The following is a 9,506-nucleotide window of genomic DNA, read 5'->3' on the forward strand; positions in this document are numbered from 1 at the left end:
AGGGGTGTAACACAGAGGTCCTTTCCGCACATGCAGAGCAATGCACTTTCAATCCACTTTCACAATTGTTTGCAAGTGGATTTTAATATTACGGACAGTAAAGTCCAGCCATAAAGTGGACTGAAAATGCATTATTCTGCATGTGCGAAAAGGGCCAGAGACAGGCAGTGGCAAACAGCCCCGCTCAATGCCTCCTGTCTTCAAAACCCTGTGGGGTCGCCAGAGGCCAGCTGTGACTTGATGACAAACTACTACTATTAGTAATAAGGCTGGAAGACAACCCTGACCGAAGAGAGTCTTATTTTGTTACTGGGAACATACTTTAGGCTAGGATATTCGGATTCCCTTGATTTTTCAGCCTTCCATGTCTTACAATCATCCTTAAACTGTTGGCCGATTTTAAAACTCATATTTTTAGATGAACTCTGACTATCACAAACAGATTCCCTTAGCATCTATTGCAAATAGCACTGGTGTGTGTGTGTGTGTGTGTGTCCTTGAAATAGCCTGACCTAAGATGTCCTGAGTGCCTTCATTTTTGGCATTGGAAGTCCCATAATAATCCTGAAATGGGTGATCAGTTTTGCAAGGCCATCTGCTTCAGACAGACAACCTCGGCTTCCTCAGCAAATATCTAGAGAGGTCTGGATATAATGTGGGCCAGGGTGCTCCATTGTCCATTGTCCTTAATTTTCGTGGACTGAAGCTACCAGGATGATGAATTTCGTGCCCAATTTTCAAATGCCTGGCTCCATGTTCGGATGAGTTATGCCTGCCGCCAAAAGAGAAATTGAACGTTCATTACAAATAGCATGAGAGAGATCTGGATATCATGTACCGTCATATCTTCGGGAATGTCTTACTCCATATGTCCCTGTGCGGCCTCTGCGTTCGGTAGAGGCCAACTTGCTGGCTATCCCCGGCCCTTCAATGATGTTGCTGGTCTCTACCCGGGCCAGGGCCTTTACAGCCCTGGCCCCTGCCTGGTGGAACACTTTACCACCAGCTATCCGGGCCCTGCGGGATCTTGGAGAGTTCCGCAGGGCCTGTAAGACCAAATTGTTCCACCGGGTGTTTGGAGAGGCCGGCCGCTGATGTATGCCCTCCTCTTCCCCCCTTTACACTCTGGACCCTTAACTTTTATAGGGCCCAACTCTCTGGGTTTGTTTTTTTCCAGGGTGGGCCTATGAAGTTTTATGAAGTTTTATGCCGGATGCCGATAAATTTGTTTAATCCGCTGTTTTAACTGGGGTTTTAATGTGAATTGTTGAATTGCTATTATTCTGTTGTTCACCGCCCAGAGCCCTTCGGGGGAGGGGTGGTATACAAAAATGATTATAAATAAACGAACGAACAAACGAACGAACAAACGAATGAATGAATGAATGAATGAATGAATGAATAAATAAATAAATAAATAAATGTGGACCGAGGTGCTCTCGTCCCCTTTGGCAAAGGAAATGGCACAATTATCCTGCAGTGGGTGGCCAGATTTGAGACATCTTACTTTCCTTTCTACTTCATTATAACACCCACAAACAGACAATCTTAGCTTGCATTGCAAATAGCTTGGGGGGGGAGGGGGCTTCTCTATGTAGTGTTCTCCCCCCTCCCGGTCTGTTCTTACATGCATGATCCTGCATATGCTGTTACCCCAAGTTACAAAATGTAGCATGTCGTGTAACCAGCTCCTTGGGCTCCCCTGCTAAGGCTGCCTCTGAGCTAGTGCAAAGGGCAGAGCTTTCCCATTGCTGTAGCCTCCCCCTCCCCAGTACACGTGTGGTTTAGCACATGCACGTGACTGAGCCTGTAGGAAGGAGTTAAAACAGGAAAGAAAAGAGCCAACATGGCCTAGTGCTTAACAATGGTGGGCTCTTATCTGGTGAACTGGATTTGTTTCCCCACTCATAAGAACGTGGACTAAAACTGCCAGGATGGTGAACTTGGTGCCCAATCTTCAAAGGCCTGGCTGCATGGTTGGATGAGCTCTGCCTGTCGCCAAAGGGGAAACTGAACGTTCATTACAAATAGCAGAGGGGAGATCTGGATATCATGTGGACCGAGGTGTTTTTGACCCCTTCCTTTATCAGCAATGCAAATGGCACAATTTATCCCAGAACACAGAGGAGAAGGTGTGGAACCACTCCAGCGCCAACAGGAGAGACTCAGGAGGTGGTGGAGTGGAGGGAGAGATATTGACTCTGGTGTTAGCTGCCTGGCCCAATCCAAGGCACGAGTTCTCACATTTCAGGACCCTGGACAGCGGACACAGCCGCCTCTGGGATCACTCCTCACTCACTCAGGAATCCATGAAAGACTTGATCAACCCTCTCCCTTTATTTAGGACTGGGAAGGGGGGAGGTCGTCTTCCTCATGAAGGTGCTCTTTTTGAGCCTCCTCTCTGGATTAAGCAATGCCCCGTCTCCATGGCAAACTGTTTCTCTTCCCTCCCCAGGTGAAATCCTCCATGCAAAGAAGAGTTGCTGGTGAGTGTTTACGTTGCTGAGTCTCACTCCAGGCCTGATCCAGACTTTGCAAGCAAGGAAGGACTCCCTCCGAGCAGGAAGTTCAGTCTTCAGCTACGCCAGCCACCCAGCCTTCTATCTGTAGGAGAGTGCCAAGAGCCAAAGATGAGTTAGACTGGGGTCTCCCATCTCATTCAGCCCCTGGGCACCTTGGGAATTTTGAAGATGTGAAGGGGGCACATCATCCATCCATCCATCCATCCATCCATCCATCCATCCATCCATCCATCCATCCATCCATCCATCCATCCATCCATCCATCCATCCATCCATCCATCCATCCATCCATCCATTATGAGATTTGTTATATCGCCCACCCCTGAAGGGCTCTGTTCAGATACATACAAATAGTATTAAAACATACTTTACAAATTAAAATTAGAACCATAAACCAAAAAGTCAGAACAAGTAAATCAAGATGGCGACTAACGGAGTTGGACACAACCATCCTACATCCAGTCTCACCCAACCTATCCCACAAGATCATCTACTAACTCAGGCAGAACAAACAGAACACTGTGCCCTTTGGGACCCGCAATAGGTCATCCAAACCACTACTAAGGCCACAAAAAGTAAAGCCCCTACTCTAAGCCTATGGAACTAACTACTACCTAAGCTAAAACTATCAGACTAACAACAGGGATAAGCTACAGAATTAAACTACAAAGCTACAAGCTACAAGACTATAAGAGAGACAAACTACAAAGGGGATAACTACAAGCTACAACTACTGTCCCCAGGCTTCTTTAGAACAAACTCCAGCAACATCCCTGCCCCCCCCCCCCTCAACATTACAACCAACACTGGTAGGTGGATTCTCATGAGGACTGGGGGCCAATTTCAAAATATTAGGAAGTTGCAAGCCATGGATCCTCCTAAGACAAAGGCAGCTGTTCCAGAGAGGGCTCTTTCTCTGTGGAGTCAAAGGGATGCCTCCCGGGTTCTTGGGACCCACCTGCTGATCCAGAGAAGAAGAGGGAAGTGAGGTGGGAGGGGGGCTTCGTGCTGTTGGAGGTGCTTTGGGAAACAGGGAGACAGGTGCTGGGGAGTCCACAAGCAGTTACACAGGGGGTCACTGAACCCGGGGGGAATTTCTCCCCCTGACAAGACGCAGCTGGAGCCCTTTGTCCAGTTGTGGGGTCTCACAGGATACGGCTCTCCATCCCACAAGGTGGAAATTGGTTCCCATTTCCTTATTTGCAGCTCCCGGTCCCTCAGTTTCTTATTGATCTAAAACATTTTTAACTCGCCTTACTTTTCAGCACAACTCTCCCCATATCCATGTTTAAACAGCCATGCACCCCAAAATAAATGTTCAGTTACCAGAACTTTTCCATGGTTCCCCTGCAAGGAGCCAGAGGGTGGATCATAAACCAAAGCCCACTTTCTGAGCAAAGTGGTACCAAATGTTACCCATCAGGGGGCTTCAGCCTCTCAGTTCCAGGGATGCTCACAGAGTCCTGCAGCCCAGCAGTACTTGGGTTTTTTGTTGAAAAATGTGATTGGGGGGGTCCAGACCGTATTCTGGGATGCAGAAGTTTCTCTCTCCCCTCCGCCCTTCTTCATTCTTCCATCCTCATCAATACAAAGCTGGGTGGAGTTGAAGGGGGCACCCTTCTTTGGAGACCCCAGCACGACCCCCCCATCTCCTGATTGCAGGGGTGTGAGTTGAGTAACTGCGGACACGGCTAAAAATGGGTGCGGAGCTGGGTAAGGCTGAACATACTCTCACAAAGTCAACTTTTTAAAAAGGAATGAACTTTGTTTAATTGTGTCGCCCTGACTGCAGGGTGCTGGAACTGGGGGTTCTTGCCCTCAGTCCCAGTATATATGGAGTATTAGAACCTGCAAAAGTGAAAGTAACAGCAACAGTATTTAGACATAAGAACATAAGAACAAGCCAGCTGGATCAGACCCTTTCAGGAGTCCATCTAGTCCAGCACTCTGCTACTCGCAGTGGCCCACCAGGTGCCTTTGGGAGCTCACAGGCAGGAGGTGAAAGCAAGGGGCCTGCTGCTGCTGCTCCCTGAGCACCTGGTCTGTTGCTAAGGCATTTGCAATCTCAGACTGGGAAGAGGATCAAGATTGGGAGCCATAAATCGACTTCTCCTCCATAAATCTGTCCAAGCCCCTTTTAAAGCTATCCAGGTGAGTGGCCATCACCACCTCCTGTGGCAGCATATTCCAAACACCAGTCACACGTTGCGTGAAGAAGTGTTTTATTAGTCCTAATTCTTCCCCCCAGCATTTTCAACGAATGCCCCCTGGTTCTAGTATTGTGAGAAAGAGAGAAAAATTTCTCTCTGTCAACATTTTCTACCCCATGCATAATTTTATAGACTTCAATCCTATCCCCCCTCAGCCGTCTCCTCTCCAAACTAAAGAGTCCCAAACGCTGCAGCCTCTCCTCATAAGGAAGGTGCTCCAATCCTTCAATCATCCTCGTTGCCCTTCTCTGCACTTTTTCTATCTCTTCGATGTCCTTTTTGAGATGTGGCGACCAGAACTGAAGACAGTACTCCAAGTGCGGTTGCACCACTGCTTTTATATAAAGGGGCAGGCATGACAATCCTTGCAGTTTTATTATCAACTCCTTTCCTAATGATCCCCAGCATAGAGTTTGCCTTTTTCACAGCTGCCATGCATTGAGTTGACATTCCCATGGAACTATCAACTAAGATGCCCAAATCCCTTTCCTGGTCTGTGACTGATAGCACTGACCCCTGTTGTGTGTATGTGAAGTTTGGATTTTTTGCCCCAGACAGAGAATAATCTGTCAGGCAGCTCATCCTGACACCATGGCAGCTGTCTATGCAAAGTATCTCCTGCTGGTGGTGGATGTACCTCTGCAGGTAGCACATGTGATGAAGTGTGCCAGGAAATGGATAGCTGTGGGGTGGGGGGGAGGTATGGAGGGAAAGAAGGGTCAGAGCTGGGAGGCCAACAATACCCCTCCCCACCCTCCAACTGTATACAGAGGGAGCAGCAGCAGCTCCCTCCGCAAGAAAGTCCGCCCTTTGCCATCCAACATAGGGATGTATGTGCTGAGCCTGTATTAGGGGTGTATCTATGGAAAATAGTGCCTAGGGCAAGCACTGGAATTGTGCACAGTCCAAACGACTGACACCCATCTATTAGATAACTTTACCACAATATCAGCTCAAAAAGAACATGTTCTGATTCCACATAAGATGCTGTGCTTACCTTTTATTGGTTCGTTTGCTTTATTAGCTTTGTACCCTGCCCATCACAACTTAAGGTGTCTGACACACAAGGATGAAACGCTTACAGTTGAATAAGCCTCATTAAAACACACAGGAGTTAGTGATGAGATCCCTGAGAATTTGACTGACAAGTTCACAACTGAAGGGACTCTGTTGTGTGAAAATGTACGGAAGTCTTTTAGTTACACAGTCTATGAAAGGAGCCTGAGGCTATAAATGATGGGATGGCGGGGGGAGGGGGGAGGGGACTAATTAAAAGACATATGACTCACATGAGCAAGACATAAGCAAAGTTCTAACTTAGCTGAGTCTGTGTTTGGTGACCTTTTAGATTCCAGATATTCTAGATTAAGCACGCATGTTTGGTGAATCTTTTCTCAAGTGCAGAGGGCCCTGGGAGGAACGTTCCATCTATTTCTCCATCTTCTACCCAGCTCCCTCCTCCCTCTGGTATTTGTGCCATTGGGTGAGACCAGCACGTATCCTCTGTTGCAGCTCCTACCTGGAGGAATGACCTGTCCCGTCAGAGGAGGCCAAGATGGCCACAATGTGTGGAACAAGAGACCTCAAGGGGCCTTTTTTAGGAGATATATCCCTAGTTAAAGGCGCTGATCCTTTTTTCCCGTTGTATGTAGGACTCTGTTTTCAGTTCCTTGTTTTCTTGCTTTGTAACCCGCTCTTTGTCACTGTTGTCCTAATCACAGTTGTAAACTCTGGAATCCGCCCCTGAGTTTCAACAAGGGAGGGGGGCATTCATGAAGTACGGAGCTCAGAGCAGCACCCTCCGATGGCTTGCCCTCAGAGGCGTACCTCCCATTGGGCAAAGTGGGCAGCTGCCCTGGGCGCCACCTTGTGGTGGGCGACAAAATTGCAGGTTTGTGAGGGATTTTGTATTTTCAGTGTTTTTCCGTTTTTGGCGTGCAGGGGGCGCAGATTTTAGGCTAGCAGCACCAAAATTTCAGGGATTGTTTGGGAGACTCTCCTGATGATATCACCCAGGTTTGGTGAGGTTTGGTTTAGGGAGTCCAAAGTTATGGACTCCCAAAGGGAGTGTCTCCCATCCCATTGTTGTTTTCCAATGGGAGCTAATAGGAAGATGGGGGCTACACCTTTGAGGGTCCATAACTTTGGACCCCCCTGAACCAGACCCCTTCACCAAATCTGAGTGAGGCTTATCATCAGTAAGGGTCTCAACGAAGGCCTACTCTGAAATTTTGGTGCTGCTATATCTTAATAATTGCACCCCTGACCAACAGAGGTAACTCCCCTAAATTTCCCCCAGATTCTCTTTTTAAATCTCACTCCCCTTCCCACCACAATGCTTGTTTTTTCTTTCTTTCTTTTATTCTCCTCAGTGCCTAATAAAGGTTGTTGTTGTTGTTGTTATTAAATCCTACCCTCGGCATGGGATTTAAAGGGAGAATCACTGAGGTCCCTCCCAGTTTGAACAGCATTTAAAATGATGCAGTGTGGGGGTGGATTCAAGCGTCACGTGTTTAAAGTAGGGAGCCCAGATTCTCCTTTTAAATCCACCTTAAAGGGAGAGAATCTGGGCCCCCCCAGTTTAAATACAATAGTTGAAAGTGATGCTGTTTCCCCAATTGGGGACTGGATACAACACCATAAAATGTTTTCATAGCAGTAATAAAACATTTTGAAAGCATTTTGAAAATGTTTTCCAAATATTATTTCGGCTGTGTGGCATGGCCCATTGCTATGTTCAGATTTGTGAGTTGGGAGATGTTCTATAATGTGATGGTGACTTTGAAACGACCTGGTGGAAAAAATCATTGTTTGGTCATGGTGGGGGAGGGTGGCCACCCATGGGGGGGGGCATCAAACTCAGGTTTTGCCCAGGGCTCAAGTTCGCCTAGGTACGCCCCTGCTTGCCCTCATTTTGTAAAGAGGGGGAACAGGGAGCAGAGCAGAGAGGAGTTGGGGGTGGTCCTGCCTGCTCTGCCCCCCCCCCCAGGTTTGCCCCCTCCCAGATTTTCTCTGTGCTTTCTTCTCTGTCTTTAATGGCTGGTGCATTTGCATGCATTGGTACTTGACCTGTTGAACTTCTGTCTGTCCTCCAGCTGCCAAAACAGAAAAGGCTTTTTGGGGAGGGGGAGCATCAGATGTCTTGGGAACCAGACCCATTCTGCCCCCTCCGCACTCTGACTTCCCTTCCCTTCCAGGGTGCCCACCCACCCACCCATGCCAAGAGGTCTGGGGGTTGGAACCCCCTGGACAAAGAGATCCATCAGCAGCAGCATATCATGCCCATGGGGTTTAGTGGTGAGAAACTCCAGGGGGTCCCCCCCCCCCATCAGCCCCAACAGACTCTCCAGCAAGATCAAGCCAGACCCCATGGCTCCCCCACGGACAACCCACCTGCAGCCCTCAATGGAAACGTTGTTCACTGCTGGGGAGGGGAAAGGCTTTTGCTTCTTTCGCCCTAGGAAGCGGGTGGGGCCTTTGACCAAAAGAGCACTAATGAGAATTCCCTCTGGGGCAGCGTCATCAGTCTCTAGGCAAAAGTACCAGCAACCATTCTTCTTGCAGGAAACTGTTTTTACGGATCATATTCAATGAAGGCAGAGGAAAATGAGAGTTCAGGCAGGAGACAAGACTGAAGCCCCCTTCTTTCTGCTCAGCAAGTGAGGTTGATATAGCAGAGGTGGCAGGCTGAGAAAAATATATTCACTTTTATACTTTATTGAACAAGTCACATGGCTCTGAGCGTCTTTGAAGCTAAGGGGAGGAATGTCTGGCCAGCCTGCCGAGATCTGGCCAAATGTCTGCGCAGCCCTGAGACCTGCTAGTGAGACCTCGATCCCTCCCCTTCCAACTTTTAGTTGGAGGCTGACCTTGGGACAGTCCCAGTTCTCTCAGAACTCTCTCGGCCCCACCTGCCTCCCAAGGTGTCTGTTGTGGGGAGAGGAAGGAAAGGCGATTGAAAGCCACTTTGAGACTCCCTAAATGAAGACAATAAGCGGGTTATAAATCTAACAAATACAGGAACAAATAGCTCTAAGAGTCTATTTATTCTCCATTTTGCAGCAAATAATTATCCAGCAGATATGGAGTTTGTTCAGGTACTTACCTATTAGTCAAATTATCCATCACAGATCCCTGACTGCCCAGGAAATGCCTGGCCCCTGTAAGGTTGCCACATCTCTCTTTCCGCCCTTTCCCTCTGCTAAAGGAAGAGTATGACTATGGTACTCTGGGCCTGGGAAATTCAAGGAGCAACAGTGGCGTAGGAGGTTAAGAGCTCGTGTATCTAATCTGGAGGAACCAGGTTTGATTCCCAGCTCTGCCGCCTGAACTGTGGAGGCTTATCTGGGGAATTCAGATTGGCCTGTGCACTCCCACACATGCCAGCTGGGTGACCTTGGGCTAGTCACAGCTTCTCGGAGCTCTCTCAGCCCCGCCTACCTCACAGGGTGTTTGTTGTGAGGGGGGAAGGGCAAGGAGATTGTCGGCCCCTTTGAGTCTCCTGCAGGAGAGAAAGGGGGGATATAAATCCAAACTCTTCTTCCTCTTCTTCTTAACCTCCCCTTCGCCAGGATGAACTTCACTGGGGTCCTTCCCTCTGCCTGCTGTGTGTAAAGTGCCATTAAGTCTTAGGGATTTCAAGGACAGAGCCTTTCAGGGGTGGTTTGCCGTTGCCTGACTCCACGTAGTGACCCCCTAGTCTTCCTTGGTGGTCTCCCACCCAAGTACCAACCTGGGCTGACCCTGCTTGGATCAGGCTGGCCTGGAACATTCA

At 48.5% G+C, this 9,506-nt stretch overlaps 1 protein-coding gene across 1 annotated transcript in view; it reads left to right on the top strand.

The window, feature by feature from the left end:
- The window catches only part of LOC125428827 (mamu class II histocompatibility antigen, DR alpha chain-like), a 75,877-nt gene that overhangs the window by 21,832 nt on the left and 44,539 nt on the right, over nt 1-9,506 (top strand). The window lies entirely within an intron of this gene.

Source organism: Sphaerodactylus townsendi, linkage group LG03 (genome assembly GCF_021028975.2).
Source record: "Sphaerodactylus townsendi isolate TG3544 linkage group LG03, MPM_Stown_v2.3, whole genome shotgun sequence".
In the NCBI taxonomy this organism is placed as follows: domain Eukaryota; kingdom Metazoa; phylum Chordata; class Lepidosauria; order Squamata; family Sphaerodactylidae; genus Sphaerodactylus; species Sphaerodactylus townsendi.